At 46.3% G+C, this 19387-nt stretch overlaps 1 long non-coding RNA gene across 1 annotated transcript; it reads left to right on the top strand.

The window, feature by feature from the left end:
* Positions 1-8221: 8221 nt before the first annotated feature.
* LOC138294142 (uncharacterized) lies at positions 8222-19005 on the top strand. The gene is made up of 2 exons (XR_011203219.1): positions 8222-8330; positions 18186-19005. It is a non-coding gene; the product is annotated as an uncharacterized lncRNA (long non-coding RNA).
* The last annotated feature ends 382 nt before the right edge of the window (positions 19006-19387 follow it).

Below are 19387 nucleotides of genomic sequence, written 5' to 3'. Positions count from 1 at the left end.
GGAACTGGTGGGCAATGAGTATGATGAACCGGACGGGAGAGTCATTTCCTTTCATCCTTTACCTTTCTTCTAGGTCAGCGCCCACCAGAAGAATGGTATTTGGCGTGCCATTGCCAAGGAAGAGCGGACCCTGGGGGTCTATCATAGACGGAGCACCCACTGCTGCAAGAGATGGGAGGACCTGGGCCGCTGGAGCAAGAAGACGGTGGAGGCCCAGCTGGGGATGGCCTCCCAATGTGGAAGGGGTGCCTGTCTCACCATGACCCCCCTGATGTTCCGGATCCTGGTGGTAGCATATCCGGAGTTGGATGGGCGCTTGAGGGCATCACAGCAGCCACAAGGGGTGAGAACAGTCTCATTCAGCTGACTCTGCGCGCTTTACGAGGTGCCTGGGTGGGGGATGTGGGCTGTGGGTTCCCCTAGTCCAGGGCGAACTTGGTAGGGTAGGTCCCTTGTTAGGCAGGCCTGTGGCACTCCAACCCCAATAGTGGTAGTGGCCATCTACAACTAGTCAGCCTCCTGTGGGTTCCAGGTGTGCAGCAAATGGGGTTAGGCATAGTCCCCCATGGGCCGGTGTTTTCCCAGTAACTGGTAGTGCATGGCCTAGTGAACAGTGCTGCTCCCTGTGTGTTGTGTCTGCCAACGGTAGTGGTGTTGCTGGCATTGACCGTGTGTCTCCTCTGTCTTTCCCCCCATCTTGTTTTGTCACCCTGTCCTTGTGTGCATTAGCATCATCTGGCGGAGCAGCAGAGGCACCAGAGACGGAGGGAGCAGCATCCCACATGGCCCAGGGGGGTGAATGTATGGAGTCTGAAGGCACCAGTGGGACGGAGGGCGAGGGGAGCTCCACGACGGGGACAGGAGGGGACACCATCGACAGCGACTCCTCCTCTGATGGGAGCTCCCTTGCGGTGGTGGCTACCTCTGTGCCCACCGCAAAAACAGGTACCTCCGCCGCCCCCCCTACCAGCACCGCCCTCCCAGCAGCCCCTCAGCGCGTTTCTCGTGCCCGCTCACCCAGGAGGCTGGGCATCTCCTTCACCCCAGGCACCTCAGTCCCTGCCCCTGTCAGCCCTGCTGCCCTCAGTGACAAGGCTATTGACCTCTTGAGATCCCTCACAGTTGGGCAATCAACCATTTTGAATGCCATTCAGGGTGTCGAGAGGCATTTGCAGCCAACAAATACATACCTGGAGGGCATTCATTCTGGCGTGGCGGTCCAACAGAGAGCATTTCAGGCTCTGGCCTCAGCACTGATGGCAGCCATTGTCCCTGTGTCCAGCCTCCCCGCTCCAACTTCCACTACCCAGACCCATTCCCCTCTACCTCAGCTTATCCCAAGCACACCATCAGACCAGCATGCACACACATCAACACACAAAAGTGGCTGAGGTAAACATAAGCACCACACATCCCACAGGCATTCACATAAGCACCACACCCATGCAGACACACCAACATCCACTGCGTCCACTGTGTCCCCCTGCTCCACGTCCTCAACCTCCCTCCCTGTCTCGTCTCCACTCACACCTGCATGCACTACATCCTCAGCCACTACCTCCATCACCAGTGCGCCCATCACTATACACCGCTCACGTGCTATCACCACCCCCACTACCATTCACACGTCCCCTGTGTCCTCTCCCAGTGTGTCTGCGAGGCATCCTCCCAAAGGACACAAACGCCGGCACATACCCACTCAACAGCCATCCACCTCACAACAGCCTCCAACCCATGTACCTTCACCCAAACTCAGCAGACATACACCTCCTACAACCACTACCTCTTCCTCCACTTCCAAACCATCTCCATCTTCCCATCCCAGTGTGTCTAAAAAACTTTTCCTGGCTAACATTGACCTCTTCCCTACACCTCCCCCCATCCTTCCCCTAGGGCCATGATGTCTAGAGCCCAGACCAGCACCTCGGCCACCAAATTGTCGTCCACTGTGGTCCCTGCAAATCCGGGAAGAACGAAGGGGCCACCCATCAGGGCTGCCAGTGTGCCACCTACTGAAGCTAAGGACCACCCGATAACGTCACCTGCCAAGGTAAAGAAGGGGCCAGCATGCAGAAGTAAAAAGCCGCACCACCCACCCAGCAAGGCCTCATCCAGAACCAAAGAGGACAGTGGCAAGGTCCCAGCAGCAACTACTAAGGTGGGGAAGGGACACAAAAGCAAAAGAAAGTCACCTCAGGGCACGGAGCCTCCTGGTGAGGGACTGGTGACCCCCATTTCTCATGACTGGCAAGCAAACTGTACCACGGTGAGCACCGCCACAACGACCGCCACCTGCACCCCCACCTGCCCCGCCATCTGCACCGCCACCTGCATGGCAGCTCCCACAACTGCAGTCACCAGCATCATCCCCAGTGGGCAGCCGTCCAAGGCTGCAGGAGACGGCCTGATGTCTCCCTCCAATACTACAGACACCTGCACCACACGCAACACCACCAGCATCTCCGCCGCAGACACCGCCACAGCCACCGCCACCTGCCCCGTGCCCAGCCAGTGCCATTGAAGCAGACATCAGCAGCATCCCCAGTGGGCAGCCGTCCGAGGCTGCAGGACACGTCCTGGACCCTGCACACACTACATGAGACACCAACACCAGCACTGGCACTACCAGCAGTTTAAAGCCTAGGTCGCCGCAAGGTGAGGTATGGCCCTGCCTCCATGGAGTATCATGCTACCTGTTCCCTGAAAATCTCGTGGCTCAGACACCCAGGTGAGGGAATAGGAACTGCCACACCCCAGGTGCAGCATCACTGGGCACAAAGCCCCCTCCAGAACCAGTGGAGAAAAGCATCCACTAACCCAGTCCTTGGCAGGATGAAGCACTCTGGGCACAAAGCCCCCTCCAGAACCAGTGGATAAAAGCATTCACTAACCCAGTCCTTGGCAGGATGAAGCACTCTGGGCACAAAGCCCCCTCCAGAACCAGTTGAACATGTCACCCACTTGAGAGACTGTGGCGCTGTACTCTCCAGGACCAAGCAGTGGGCAAACCACCCACTTGAGAGACTGTGACTTTGTACTCCCCAAGATCAAGCAGTGGGCAAACCACCCACTTGAGAGACTGTGGCTTTGTACTCCCCAGGACCAAGCAGTGGGCAAACCACACACTTGAGAGACTGTGGCTTTGTATTCCCCAAGACCAAGCAGTGGTCATGGTGCCCCCTCGAGGAGCAGTGGCGTAGTCCCATCATCCAGCTGAGGTGCCCCCCCTCCCCTTCCCCCTGAGGTGCCTGTTTTTTTTCCCCTGATGCCCCTGCAGTGTACTCTCCGTTTTGAGGCAGGTGTCATGTGTGGGCTTCGCCCATGCTTTTTGGGACCACTGGTCCACAGACATTTAATGGGACAGTGTACGGACTTGTGTACTTGCTGTAAATATTTGTATATACTGCTTATTTATTGTTCTCTTGGGCTATCTGATTGTTCGAATATTACACTAGTTAAACTAATTTTATTTGGTCCTTGCGTTCTTCCAGGGGGTCACGGGGTGTATCTGTGATTGGATATGTGTGAGTGTGTTGTTGTGGGTGGTGATGTTGCATGTGTGTGTAACTCTCTTTTCCCTCCTCTCCTCCCCTGTGTGCTAGGTGCAGTAATCACTGTGGTCGTCTCCGCCGTCCTTCGTACTCCTGGTAGATGAGAAGATAAATCAACATTGCTAACACCTGTAGTTCGGGCTCCATGGCGTCCTGGTTCCTCGTTGGGTGACGAGGGGTGAGTGGTTTTCTTTCCAATTCCTGTTTTCGCCGTGATTTTGATGGCATTGGTACCACCCCGGAAAAGCTGGCGGACTGGTGCCTTGTAATAGTACGGGCGGTACATTGTCTTCAGCCTGTCTGTTGGCGGTTACCGCTGCGGTGTTTGTTTCTACCGTCGTGGCGGTCGGAGTGTTAAAGTGACTGTCTGTGTTGGGGGTTTCTGCCATGTTATTAATTCCATTTTTTTTACCGCTGGCCTGTTGGCGGTATTACCGCCGCTTTATCACCGACCACCAGGTTTATAATGAGGGCTATGTAGTCAAACCTACCGACTAAAACAAAAATTTCACAGTGTGAGGAGGGACCGAGTTTTGAAGGGGGCAGATCCTCGTTCAGAGAAGTACCTAGGAGGCACTTTTGCCCCCACCTCTTATCTACCCCCTCCTCCAAATACAGAAAAAAGCTTGTTGAGGCTGGTGCCGATACTCTGGGGTGTATTTACACTTCCTAATGGAAGTCGGCAGTTCAAAGCCTCCAAAAACAAGCTAGAAATCCACAGTTTAAAGTGGTTTTTAACTCGTTTTCCCTGCCACCATGTGATGTCCACTCCACACTGGGTGACCGTGTGAAGGGAGCCAGTATTGTGTGTCACACGGTGGCTCTGTGTGAGCTGGTAAGTCTGTCTATTTCACAATTGTGGTTTGTGCAGAACAAAGAAGTCAAGATGATCCCAATGGTTTTCAAACATAGGTTGCCATAATGATCTTGGCTGATTACAATGGGGCATGTCTGTGGGTTGCTTCAGTACCCTGGATTACAATCAGGGTTGTGGGGGAAGTCAGGACGAAGTGCTGCAGCATTTACAAAGCCATCACAACATCTCCCCCACGTATCTTGCAGACAAGATTGCTATCTCTGGTGGTTCTTGGCACACCCATAGCCAGGATGCCATCAGACCGCAGATTAGGAAAGTTAAAAAGATAAACAAGACAACAGGACTTTTCCACTTTCTGTGTTTTAACAAAGGTTTAATTAACTAAGCATAAACTTTGATAAGCAACTATTCAGTAGAGGGAAGTGGGAGTGTTGGCTTCCTGTTCGGCCACTGAACCTCTCATTTTTTGTGAGGTGTTCTGTTTATAGTCTGTTCTGACCACAAACCTTTAATCTATACTCTTTTGTGCAAAATGTAAGAAAATATTACTCCCCAAGTGGCAAGGTGGATGATTACAGTCAGGAAACATAATTCTTGAGAGTAGCTTTAGAGTCTGAGAGATAAACAGTGTGATTGCAAACGGGGCCGGCTTTAGGCAGGTGCAAGAGGTGCAGCCGCATTGGATACTGACCTGGATTTGGGGACGCTGACCTCAAGGGGGCACTGTGTTTAGCAATAATTTACAACATTTGCGATTTAAAAGCACCTGCTAAGATGTTCCTCGTGCGTCCAGCATTCAGGAAACAATTAAAATGTCAAGATACCTCTTGTGATTTCTGTTCCTGCTAGGCAGAGAGATGGGAATTTTGTCTAGCAGCAGCTTTGACTTGCCATAAAGTAGTGTAGAGGGTTAATATCCCTGCTGCAAAGAACAGAGATCAATTTCATGTGGATAGCAGAGTGGATTAGTAAAGCCATCCTTTATAAGCGCTTTAAAGCAAATGAATCTATGTGAAAGGTGGGCTATTGAGAGCTGAAGGGCACATTTGCGGAGTGGAAGTGAGTGAATCCGAGGTGGTGGTCATGGGGTGTCGGGTGCCAAGACTGTGGGACAGGGCGCCACTAGCTCTAAAGCCGTCCCTGTTTGCAAGCCGTTGATGCTGTAAAGAGGAGAGGCTGGAGAGAGTAGTGAGAAGGAAGCACTTGTTTTTACGAGTTGGAGATGAAGCTTGGATTCATCATTGTAGTTACCTGCGCACCTGCTTTTCAGGAAACACCAGTTCACTGTTCACTTCAAGCAATGCTTCAATGGCCAATATCTTGAGAATTAACGGCCCCAAAATTGAAAACATGGGTCTGGACATATGCCTTGATGTCTATCCAGAGAATACAGTGCAGTCAATGAGCTGAACTCAAATCATTCCTAAACTGAGCCTTTGTTTCTATTCATAAATAACATAAATATGAAATGAGCATATGACCCTGCACAGATATCTGTCTGCCCCTTTTTTCATTCACAACTGAAGGGCGTGTTTGCCTACAAGGCATAGTCAGTCGCATGAACAGACATTTTAATGGCCATTGTCTTTTCTTCACTGTTGTATAATTTAGCTCACATGAAGTACAGATTCTCTTTCCATGTTTTGCATAATAGTTTGAATACCTACAGACTTTTCAGCACATAGCCAGGTACTCCATTTGCATATAACTCTCAAGGAAGTGAAGTGGTCCTTGGGAAAAGGCACAAATATACATAAATATGAAGTATGCTGCCTGTACCTACCAATCAATCCTTTGCACAAAACAAGGAAGTCAGACTTTAAGGAAAAACTCCAGCAAATTTGTAGTTGATGGTACCCTGCCAAAAATGACGTATAGGGCAGGAGCCTAGAAGCTGCGTGGAACTCCATGATTGGACTTTCAGGCAGCGGTTCTGACTAATCCTCTTCTTTCGACGTGTATCACGTGATACCCTGGAAGGGATTGAACCTGCATATAAAGGAGCTCTTAGCCTCCTTAACTCACAGCCAGACTAAGAGCCGAGCTGAGGTAAGTTCCAAAAGGCTGTCTTGAAGGAATTTCTTTATGGGTTGTACCAAACATGCTGAAGTTAACAAATCCTTCAAACCCTAGCAAAGGCGAAAATATTTTAGAAACAAGAAAGTCTGTCTTGATGTTTATTTCTTCACTTTCTGGGGTCATGCAGCTTGTTTATTGTCTCACTGTGTGACCAGAGTAAACTAAGGGCCTGATTTAGAAGTCTGCAGACAGGTTACTCTATCACAACGGTAACAGATACCCATCTGCTGAAATCTAAATCCCATTCTATCCTATGGGATTTAAATTTTGGTGGACGGGACATCAGTCACCATTGTGACTGAGTAACCCGTCCTAAATCACAAAAGAGAGTACGGGGTTCTTGTAACTATAAGTAGATCGATAGTGTGCCAGTTGCGACACTAGACCAATCTTATACCTTGACTAAAGGTAAATTGTGGATGGATTGTGGGGTGGTATGAGGTCTGTAGAGGGGGATTTCCTTTACGGACTAGGTGGTCTCACACACTATATAGTGTCATGCTTCATCATATGACCACCTAGCCCCACCCAGGTAGGACAATACCACCTGGGCGGACTCGACCTCACTGTTAAAAGAACAGGAGGGAGTACGTAAATTAATTTGATTTCTGGAAAAAGGGGATCCAGCTATGCTATGGAGATAAAAACACCTACTCAGATACCCGGGTGAGTTTAATAGAAGGTTCTGTGTGGTGTGATTAAAAGAAATGGGGAACCAGTGTGAGAACAATGACTCACAAGGTCACCTATCTAAAAGAAGTAGCCGACATGTTTCTGCCCTTATAATTGAGCTATGGAGGGTCTCTGGGCATTCATTAGGGCGTTGGATCCCTGTTGCATATGCTTCTTAAGCGCTGCAGAAATAATCACAGTAGAAAAAGGGGGAGGAAGGGCCTATCTTAACCAAGGGAATACCTGGGGAGGACCCTAACACTTGAGGCTAGTAGCCTCTGGTATCCTGGAGAGGGAGCGTCCCCTTATAGTCAGACTTGCATCAAAGGTGGGCGCTCTCTGTGCACCTATACCGACCTCTCCTTCAGGACCGCTTGGGTAACCCGTCCTTCAAGTTCTAAATCAGGCCCTAAGTTCCTAATTTTCAGGAGTGTAAGGAAGCAGACATCCAGATATCATGCAATTGAACAGGTGGACCCCCCTGAAGCAGCTCCCCCTCAACAAACTGAAAAGCACCTGCCTTCCTTTCCACATTGCCAAATTGGTCAGCAGATGAGATGGAAGATATTCTTTGTTTTCACATCCAGGGTTGCATTCTCGTAGGCAGTGAAGGGTAACACATACGGTGTTGGAGTTTTGTATTGTCTTCAACCTCCTTGAAGGATGGCACCACATGCTTTAATTTGTGAGGATGTGGAGTGAATTAACTTTGTAGGGAATTATTAGCATACTTTTAGAGATCTTCATTTTATAATTGCTCCTGGTCTTGGATCTCAGACGTAGGAGACTGGATCCTTCCATTAAAATGGGTGGATCCTCTCAGTTGATATCCGCTCAGTGTATGATCTCAGGGGTTGAATCCTCTCCACTATAAGCAGAGGGAAAGCATCCTCACTTAAACCCAGTGCTGCCTTCCATAAGAAAAGATGCACATGCCACACGCTCTGCCTACGGCCAATGAAGCATCTGGTCTGTAGGACCTTACACGCTTCCCTAAAAGTGTCTCAGAGTATCACGTTTTGCTACTAGAATCTCAGTAAACAGTAAAATATCTACAATAAATTTTTACAACTTACATTTGTAAATTTGCCTTTTTCTTTCAAGACTTTACGAAAACAGTGACTCCTCAGTGCCCAGCATCAGGTACCAGCTCTAGCAGTGCCAATCGGGAGGCGACATCACATCTGTCTGCGCACCAGAGAACACCGCAAGTGAGTATATTAGAAGGTCTGACCTTTCCGGACCTCATTCCTACTCATTGTTTCATTTTGTATTTCTCCCAGTAAAGTGCCCCGATATTAATGCTGGTAGCAGACACATGGAATGTGCTAATACCTTTAAACACATAGAATACTAGCTTGAGAGAGCTTCCTTTACTATTAGTCCTCACGTTGGGTGCCCACACATTGCCTTTTCCTATCACTGGAGATAGGGGGCAATCAGCACTCTCTTTAAACAGAGATCGTCACTGCTCCTCTGCCCTGGATTTCCATGGTTGCCTGTAGTCCACGTGCTCCTGAGCACTCAAGGACTCCCCACTCTAAGATGCCAAGTGTGCTCTTGGCCCCCTTGTGGGTTTTACTCACATTCCAAAGGCTGGGAGACGATGCTTTTTGTCTATCAGCAGCGACACTTAAAAGATTAAAATTCATTTTTCAAAAGGTATTCTGTATACTTGAAAAAAATATGTTTACTATGAATCAGCTCACCAGACTGCACATGCACTAGTTCAAGCTCCTCTTTCCCTACTGCCCGTGTTGGATATCTCACTCTCTCTCGCTAAAGGAGACATTTTCATTTCCTCTCTCTGGTTTGACCCTCTCCCCCTACTCTGCCTCTCTGAAGCAACCTCTCTTCCCATCTGTCTGAACGGACCTTCTCCTCCTCTTCACCTGGAGGCCTTCTGCTCCCCTTGTCTCTCTGAAGTCACTGTCTGCTTTTCACTCTCTAATGTGCTTATTCTTCCATTTTTTTTACGATAAACGGTTCTAGTCTGACTCACAAAGGTCCCATGTTGCCAAAAGAACTACATGGTATTCACCCATTATATTAAGAGTGTCTCTAGGGCCACCAGTATCTGACACAAGGTAAGGCTTAATAAAAGAGGCATGGAGTCTTAGCTTACCATTTCATGGGTTGGCAGCCAGCAGGTGTCATCAGTGTGGGAGAGGTGTGTTCTGCGCTGCTCAGGCTGAGGGTGAGATGGGCGGCAATGATTTTGCAAGCTTTGGAGATTTATCATTGTTTTAGCATGAAGGCCTTCACACAGTCTGTTGCAATAGCCAATTCCAGAAATGTCTTCTGATACCACAAGGTTGATTGGTTGTAGAGTGAGAGATAGAGGTAAGATCCCACAGAGGATGTGTAGATGGAAGAAGGAGTTTTAGTGGTGTTCTCCTGTGAAATAAGCAAGAAGTTAGAAAGAAGCAAATATAACTCCATAGTTGCGGAAATTTTGAAAAGGGATTTGCTTGAATGCCCTTGGGGAATGGACAATCAAGTAATATAATTGTTGGGTCATTAAACCCATTGCCCTGGCTTCTCTTGTTGAAGTGTCCACATTTACCCAGTTCTGAGGCATCTGTCTTTGAACATGAGTTAGGCAGTTCATGGGCAAGGAAACCACCAGATATATTAGATAGCCATGTGTGAATTGGAGTATAATCAATTTTAACCTAGTATTTTAAGTCAAAACTTTACAAGATATTTTCCATTGGAAAAATGTGGGCTTCAAGAGAGTTGCCAAGAGTGTAGATCCTTGCAAAACACCACATAGGGATGCAAGTCGAAGTTGATGCCATTTTTCGTTGTGAGACTGGTCGATGAGGAAAGACGTGAACAGTCTAAGTGATTCTTTACAACAGCCAAGGTTGTAGAGAATCTTCTGATGAATAACCTACAGGGGACCATGGCTAAAACCTATAGGCAGTGCAATATAAGCAGTGCACAGGTTTGAGCACATAGCAATTTCCCCCTGATCGTTCCTTCTTGATCCACCAGAGCCATCAGTCATACGTAGCATAATGGTGGCGGTCATGTCCTATCTGATTCACCAGAGCCGTCGGTCATATGTAGCATAATGGTGTTGTTCATTTGGTAACAGGATTGCTAGGACACTTGTGTGTAGCCCCAAGTCAAAGGGATGTAATATTAGATAGTGATAGACACCCTTTTAGCTGTCTTACCTGTCCCTCAGCGTGCCTGTGTTGCTTGTGAAGGCTTCTTAATGCACAGGCCATTGTAACCATGTGTCTGATTTGGATTTGTAAGTCTTTTAACAGAGAGGGTGTTGTGTTCATCCCACTTGTTTGAGCAAGCATGAGCAGGATGGTTTGTGGCCTGCAAGAAGTAACATCTACACAAAATAAGAGTCGCAGAGATCTTGCCACGATTGAAAGCATGTGTTCTCTGTCCCTTCCCCTTGAAGTATCCAGCATTGGCAAAACAACAGCAACCACAGAAAAAGCATCTGATCAGTTGTTGTTTGTATGAAGCAAATATACATTCCCTGCTAGAATTATGGGATGGATGCTATCACCTTTGGATTCTGAGACACTTTAGTAATTAAATGATATGCGTTCCCTGGGGATGAGCCATATGCCTGGGAAATGCACTACGATTTGGCTCATTCCGAATTCTGAAGTATGGCATGAGATCTGTTTGGTTCATTGAATGGAAAAACTTCCACTGATTATCGACATAATCTTGCTATTTTCGCCACAAGTTCAATTCCCAGTTATACTTTCAGTGGAACTCCTTGCACCAATACTGAGAAACATATTGGTCCAGAGATACAACTCTCTTCTACCCTTCCTTAAAGTAGCATAGATTCTAGAATTGAGGACGAAAGCCTGATGATGCTGCATTTGCAACCCTAAGCATTCATGTGACAGTCCTAGATGTGTGGCCTGATACTGTGTTACAACTCCTAAATAAATTAGTTTGTCCATATTTGGTGGAAACATGTTTAAAAGCAGAGCTGTTGCATTTTGCTAAAATATTTAATCATAAAATAATAGAAGTCACATTCTTTTACACAGGCAAGGCACATACTGAGCAAAACAAGTATTGGGTCAATTACGTGTTATCGATATCCCGGTTTTTAAATCTACATCACTCTAATAAAGTAATCCATGGCTTTTCTATCTCGTTTGCCCCTAGAAGTCAAATCCTGTAAAGAAGGCACTTGCCACTTCTGTGAATTAGTGGTAGTACCTTGTTGCTGGGGTTCTAGAGTCAATGGCTAGCTCTTATTATAAAAATAACCCATCAAATCTGGCGTGCCCTTAGCCCTTCAGAACTAGCATTAGAGGATTGTACCAAAATACCCAAAAGTGCAGTTTATGGCTCATTATTGTGGAAAAGCCAAACTGAAAAGGGAGCAAACACTCATGCACATCTAAGGCAGCTTGACACTGTGCCATTCTGCTTCTCAGAAAATGTAGCCTTGGATTTGTAGTCCAGATTACATTTCTTTGAAAGTGGAAAAAGAAGGTTATCTTTGCAGGAAGTTCAAAGCGCACCCTCCATGATGGAGGGACCTCCTGCAACAGGGCTAACAATGCACTGTTTTCTCTGAGAAGCTGAGCTGGGGCTGGCCTCCCAGTGGCAAGCCATGGGTTTGTATCAGGGGCGCAATGCCCATTTGGCAGTCACGGCTTGCAGGAGGGAAAATGGGTGGTGGGGGGGGGTCACAACTGATTTGGATACAGCTGGAAGCTGGATCCAAATTGGGATGGCATGGTGAGCAAAAGAAAGATGGATTAAACCCAGGTCTGTGACTGTTGGTGAGTGTTTGAAAAGTTTCAGCACTCTGTCCATCATCCTTCTGTATTGCTAAAGTTTCCCTAAGTGGAAAGGGTATGCCCAGACATGGGTCTCTTGCTCACTGTGCCACTGGATTCAAGCTAGCCTGGCTGATGAGGGGTGATAGCCCAAAACTGGTCCCAGGTTGCTTGTTTCCAGTCCAGAGAGGACCTGGCCTGGCAGTTAGGGCTCAAATGTACCCATGGGGAGCAGGGTCAAGAATGATCTGTGTCTGTGACTGGGGGTGAGTGTTTGAAAAGTTTCAGCACTCTGTCCATCATTCTTTTGTGTTACTATAAATGGGCCACCATTACCCGGATTACAGGTTGCACAGAACTGGTGGGGTGCAAACTCAGCACCAGTAATTACCAGTACTGTGTGGTAGCAACCACCATTTTGAGTTAACTCACGAGGAATTGGGAATTACTGTGCAGACCAGGATTTATCAGGTCATGTTCAACATTGTATTCCTTTTTCTGTAGGTTTAACACAAACATTTAGCACCTGCTCTGAGCAGGTAGTAAAAATGTCCAAACGGCGGTGGTAAAAATGTGTTGTAAGGCGCAGTTGGAAGGAAGGCGTAAGGAGGATGAAGGAAAGGGTGGAAAATGTTGGCTGGCAGACAGGAGCATGCTTTTGAGGTTTGGGCAAGGGTCAAAGACAGAGTCTGTGCAGAAAAGTAAGGTTTTCCCACAGTGATTTACATGTTGGGTTTTCCAGTTGGTAAAATCTGGTTCATTGTTTCCACACCTAGTAAATCCATGTGCAGGTACCCTGGGCCTCTTATAATTGTGCTGAATGGAATTTCACCCAGGAATTCTGCTCCACACATTTCCCAATCAGGGTCCATTTTATTTATGAGCACCTTACAAGTGGGCTGATTAAGGAGCAAGAGTATGACACCAGGAGGCACGAGAACCACTGAAAAATCAAATACTTCTTTACCTGTAAATGTTTTTGGGATGCAGTAGCCTATCTTATACTGTATGTAATATAGAGAGCAAGCCAACAAATTATCACAGAGAGCCGAGCCACAGCCAAATCAACACAAGCAGAGTGTCTGGCTTAGCTTTGAGACCCGGTGCACAAGCTGATCCATGAACATGTTTGGCATGTAAATCGTCCAGCAAACATCATGTAAAATTATGATAAAATCTCTTGTTAATTAAAATATATATATTTGGTACCATGCTGAAGCATTTTACCTTTTACAGAAGAGTACATCACTGCATTGAGGCACATTTGTTAAAAGTGATAGTAGTTAAACAGGAATCTAGAAAAATGCACACTCCCTCCTGCCCCCCAGGCCTGATTACATTGCCATTAGTGAACTAAGAGACAAGTTTGTTGACGTGCACCCTAAATGTGACCTACATTTTTATTAATATGGAGCAACTTATAAAATATTAAATCAAAGGCAAGAGGTTTTTGTACAGCATACATCCTGAGTTCATGTACTTCAAAGTGTTCTCATATGCAATTATATAGAAAAAAAGAGGCACAATGAAATAAAATAAATGCGTACAATCACACTATTTGGTCAAGCAGGGGAAGCCGTGACCAGGTTTTCTGACTTCACAATGTGGAATTCGGCCACTAGATGTTTGTTTTTTGTCTCTCTTGTGTTTTACACATTGAAGGTTAATGCTTTAGCTTTAATTCTTGGCACATGAGGTTTGAGTAACCACAAACGCTCGGCTTGTTTAGAGTTCGAGAGTCCAAGAGAGCTTCAAACTGAATGCCTGGCTTGAGCACTACCTTTAGTTTCATGTAATTTAAAAATAAACACTAGCATATTCATGGTGCTTTCAATCACAGGCTGGGGCCTCGCGGCACTATAAACACACATTCACTAATCACCCATGCACTTAGCAGGATGCAGGTTGCTCCTGTCTGGTTACACACACAGACATCTGCAGAGACATTAACCAATTAAGAAGTCCCTTATAATGAAATAATGCATTCCCCATCAATTACTTTAACCTGTATTTATATACGTTGTATTTCATATTAATTTACCTGACAGCGAAAGGCTCACAAAATAGTTGTAGACTCACACATTCAGGGCTACAGACCCCATATTTAACATACTTCATTTTCTGGTGGATTTGTGAAATTATTTATAGAAGTCTGCCACTGCTCCCCATCTGCAGCACAGCACAGTTGCAGCCCGGGCTAAGACACATGACAGGGAGGCTGAAGCCCATTTAGCCAAATAGTAGAGGTGGCTCCTCTGCTATGGTGAATGAGCTTCTCCCCCCACCCCTGCTAGCAGCAGCAGCTGCATAACATTTACAGTAAAAACATAATAAACTATGGTTATGTTTTTACTGTAAAAGGAGCAGGGCCACAGGCGTGACAGGCTCTGTGCACATGTATGTTTGGCTGCCGTCCCGGTCTGGCCAAACATACATGCGTACTAGGCTCTCTCCAACCCAGCAACGCAGTGCTGGGTTGGAGAAATCAGGCAGAGGCTCCCACTCTGCCTCAGAGCGCCCTGGCTGGGCACTCCGTCCAATCCTACTGCTGCTTTCATGCTGCTGCCAGCATGAAACCAGCCGCAGGGAAGGCTGGGTGCAGATGGAATGCTGAAACTTTTCAAACACTGGGATTAAACCCAGATCTGTGACTAGGGGTGAGTGGTTGAAAAGCTTCAACACTGCCCATCATTTTATTTTGTGATGTTGCTATGTGCACCCTAAGTAGCTAGGGTATACCCAGACGTGGGTCCCTTTCCCGCTAACCTTGCTGAGCAGGGGTGATACCGCGAAACTGGTCTCAGAATGCTTGTTTCCAGTCCAGGGAGGACCTGGTTTGGCAGTTCGGGCTAGACTATTCCCATGGGGAAAAGGGTCAAGACTGATTTGCATATGGCTGGGTCCAAAGTGGGGTGATGTGACGAGCAATGGATTAAACCCAGATCTGTGACTGTGGGTGAGTGTTTGAAAAGTTTCTACACTACATCCATCCTTTTATTTTGTGCTGTGGCTCATTTAAAGTGCCTGGGGATAGATCAAAAGGGTTGAAAGGCCCAGTTATCACTTCCCTCAAAATCTACAAAGCCTTGTTTGAATCCTGTGCCACTTGAAAGCTTGTGTTGTTAAGACTACCATCATTTCTAGATTGAATAATCCCAATGCTTGCTATATTGGTGTTCCTGAGTCAGCTATTTACAGTATTCAAGGTGTTCAGGATATGGCATCATGATAGGTCCTGAATTTCACGAAATTCCATAGGGTCTCCGAGGCTCTCCCTAAGCTGCACTGGCTGACAGTTTCTAGAAAGATCCATTATAAGACACTCCACTTTGCCCGCGAAGTCTGTTATGAAAAAGGACCCATGCTGCTTATGTGTTTGCTCCAAATCTAAGCAATCCCTTCATTTGGGACCTTGCAGCCTGCTATTAGTCCCCTGATTTTGAAACATTTGGTGAGGGTGTAGAGAGGGATGCTCCTTCTCTTGTTGCTTCCTCTATTTGGAATATACTCTTCTTGGACTGCACAAAATACAGAACTATTCTATGTTTGAAAAGCTCTTAAACTTCATCTTTTTAATGATTATCCTCTTATTTTTTCTGATAATTAGTCTGTTCAGCCATAGGGCACTTTATAAGTAACTACTCCACTCATAACTTGCATGTATAGGTTTTTGATATATTTAGTGGGTGCCCTCAAGCGCTAGACACAGGGCCAGTAGCAATTTTATATGTGCCAAGATGGGAACATTTTCTGCATATGCCACCCTGCATAGGGCCACCGTCACCACCCAGAGCTAAACGTGACCCACTTGTTGCATAAATATGGTAGGGAGTCAGGTTCTGTTTTTCCCACCATAAGAACCTTCAGAATCATGTGTGGGTCGTATGTTCTTGGCGTGAGCATTTTTCCAAGTTCAGGTCGTCTTCTAGCCACTGTCCAAGTGCTGGAGTTGTGCGATGCTGCACAGTAAAAAAAAAAAAAAGATCAGGAATGGGGAGGTGTCCATTCCCCTACGGGAGCCTAATCATGTCAAATTAGAACCTACTCCATCCACTAGCCCAGACTACATCCCCCAGCAGTTTATCCAACTGCATGATTGTGGAGGGGAGGGCAAGCACATCACAATCTGCAACACATAGAGTTATCGCAGCAGGAAGACCATCTTCGCTACTGAAATTTGCCCCCTCGTGGATAGCGGGAGCGACTTCTAGAACTCAACAGGCTGTGCCAGCTCCCCCACCATCTTTCTCATGCTAAGCGTGTAGTAACAACATTGATTTTTAAGTAGATTTGACCCTTTATGTGCTGCAGGCTTCAGAAGAGATTTAAAAATATGGTTGCTGTTATAATAACATATACTATTAAGAGACATCATGTCTATTGGAGTAGCCTCTTTCGAGGACATTGCCCATCAGTCACACATTCTGTTTTGAAGCATGAAGAATACTTGCATCCTTTGCATTCTAGAACACCATTTGTTGCAAAGTTTTTTTCAGGGCAACTACTTGTTTTTGCCTTTGCTTTCAGCCTGGTGGGTATAGCTCCATCATCTCATATGATACCTGTTCAACATGGAGTTCTAATAATAACTATTTTATTATACTTTAGCACAACACAGTCTAGAAGCAGAGTTATTAACAGACGTTAATATTGTCATCTGATTGGCACTTACATATTCAGTCTCAGGAGAAACAGAAGATACATTAGGAATCAGACCTGAGCTTTGCCAGTCACAAATTCCAAAATCAGGTATCATAACCCACTAACCTCAATATTCTGAGGCACGTACATGTGTGTGGCCTCAAATAAGCATATGTTTTAACATCCCAATGAGCAGACAGAAAGCATACTTTTTGTCAAAAGTCAGACAGGAGGGTTTTTCTGAAGATGAAATTAAAAATATTTGATTCGCTCATTGTTATTTCACAGAAGGAATCCCCGGAGAATTGGCAAAAAGGGCAATTGCCTTATAACAACTTGGCAAAAACTGGTTCTTCAGTGCTTTGTACTGAAATCTGTCGCTGTAGATTTTTAGTTGTCAAATAACTCATTGCCCTCTGTAAAAATATTGTTAGTTACCAATAGACATTGGCAAATTCACTAAAACATGCTTATTTCTGTCCTGTCATGTTTCCTCACTATGTTTAATATGCACAATTTATCACTCTATCTACTTCTGCTGGGTCCAAAGAAAGTAACGCCCCATTGTTTGAAGTGTTAGCTACCCCTCCAATGGTTGACCTGTTAGCCCTCCCAAAGTTTGGGCCTAGTTGCATCCCTCGTTTGGATTGTGTACACCAATCTACCTGACATTTAGGTTTTTGTTAGAGGAATGTGGGCGCCTTGTAACTAGCCCCCCAGCCGACAAGGTAGAGGGCAGACAGTCAAGTAATGACTCCATTAAAGGACCGCAGCAACAAAAGGAAGGGAGGGGGTAAAGGCACCATTCTCCCTATTGGGGCCTATCTCCTGAGGGATCGGGCAAAGGGAAACATCGATAGGGCCGGAGAGCCAAACACGTTCAAATTAGAGTGAAACCCAATAGCCGTGGTTGCCAAGCACTGAATGCTGTCTCTTTGAACTGATTCTGCCTCTTCTGCTGCTGAACAAAGGGCCCTCCTTCTTCCCTTTTCCTGTCTGCCACAGTTTCATGTTTGTGTATGTTTACTCCAGTGATGTATCCTCCTGTGTATGAATGGTTAAGCGTCTTCTGAATATGTGCAAACTCCTGACCTTACTAATCTTGCTTCGAGTGACTGTTCTAGAACCACAAGCTTCTCTGTAACTCCTGACCACTATGCACATCGCCACTGCCAGTAAAGGCCTATGTTCCATATTTGCTCCAGTGTTACTCAGAGTCACCTCTCTGAATCGCTTGCCTGTTCGCTCAAGTCATTGTGTCTTTTCTCATACACAGGTACCCTGTACCACCAGTCACTGCGGCACCTTCTCTCGTGCACAGGAACTTGTTCTCCTGCGTCACCATCTCGTCCCTTGCGCACATGTGCCATGTTCTCCCAGTTATGTCTTGCTCCCTCACCCACAGGTTTTGAGCTCTCTTATTCACTTATTCTCTGACCCACATGTCTCTGGTCTCCTTGTCACTCTCTCTTCTCTCATATACAAGTCCTTGGTTCCTTGCCGCCACCCACTCTCTGTCCCATTGTTAATATCTAGTCTCACGTCACAGTCACTTCCTGTCCAGTCCTTCCACTCATAGTCTCTACATCTCGCAAAGCCAGGCCTGCTGTCCAACTCACTCTCTCTTTCTCTCACCCATAGGTTTCTTCTTTGAAGATGTCTCCCCTCATCCTCTCCCTAGTGGCCGTCGCCACTTTGTGTGGCTTTAGCCCAGCCTCTGCCGACCGCTGGAAAGACTTCCAGGAGAAACACATTGCTAAAGTGGCCCCCAACCTGGTGGGCGAGGACTTCTGCACCAAGACCATCAAGGATATGAAAATAAACAAAGGACTTTTCTGTATACCTAGACACAAATTCATCAATGAAAAACCAGAAACCATTTTGGCAATATGCATCACTAAAATGTATACAAATGTGGAGAGCGGAGCAGCCTATAACGTCATTCAGTGTGATCTTGATAAAGTGACAGAGCCACCTAAGTGCGTATACAAAACCCAAAAGTTGAAGAGACACGTCTTGCTCGAGTGCGGTGACAAACAACCTGTGCAGTTTCAGAAAATTCTAGATGACTAGAGGCAGCTCCGACCATTCCCACCTGCTTAAATGTAAACAAACACAAGCCCCCTAACTCTAAAACATCATTGTACTAAAATAGGGGTTGGGGTGCACTTCTGGCTTTCCCAGGCACTCCCAAATGCCTTCACGGAATTGTTGTCAAAATCGGGCCTCCCAGTTTCCACAGCCCTGTGCTCGGATTAAGCCCCAGTACAGGGGGACTCTGTCTCTCCGCTAAAATATGATGAAATTAGATAACAAGGGCTGTTGGGTGTTCGGAAAACAGGGGCCCACCTGCTGATTAACAGGAAAGAGCTTGTATCTTATAAAATGTTGATTTCTTTTCTCACGTGATTTACTGCATGCCTTAAACATCTATCTGAATAAAGAAACTCGTCTCTGTTTATTTGCTGTGTCTTCTATTTCTGTTGGATTTTTGTACATATAGGCGTTTACAATATTTTGGGCCCCATATTGCCCAGGATGAAGACAAGGGATTTTCCAGTTGTCGTGCAGTTTGCCACGATGTTGAACCCAAAGTTCACTGAAAAGGATACCAACAGATACCGACCTTCCTAATATGGCTGAATTAATAACACCCAGCTCTCTCTAGAATGGAATAGATTGTCCACAAGCCTCCCAGAAACGTTTTACATTACAGTCAGAATCTCACTGACAATGTAATTTATAACCCCTTCATATACAAGCTCATGTCCCTGGGGCCGCCCCACACGCTGTGGTGTAACACAAATAGTCATTGGCAGTGGGCTGTATTCCCCCCTGAAGGA

Source organism: Pleurodeles waltl, chromosome 4_2, assembly GCF_031143425.1.
Source record: "Pleurodeles waltl isolate 20211129_DDA chromosome 4_2, aPleWal1.hap1.20221129, whole genome shotgun sequence".
Taxonomy (NCBI): domain Eukaryota; kingdom Metazoa; phylum Chordata; class Amphibia; order Caudata; family Salamandridae; genus Pleurodeles; species Pleurodeles waltl.
The sequence above is the reverse complement of the archived record's forward strand: the minus strand, read 5'-3'. Positions and strand labels throughout refer to the sequence as shown.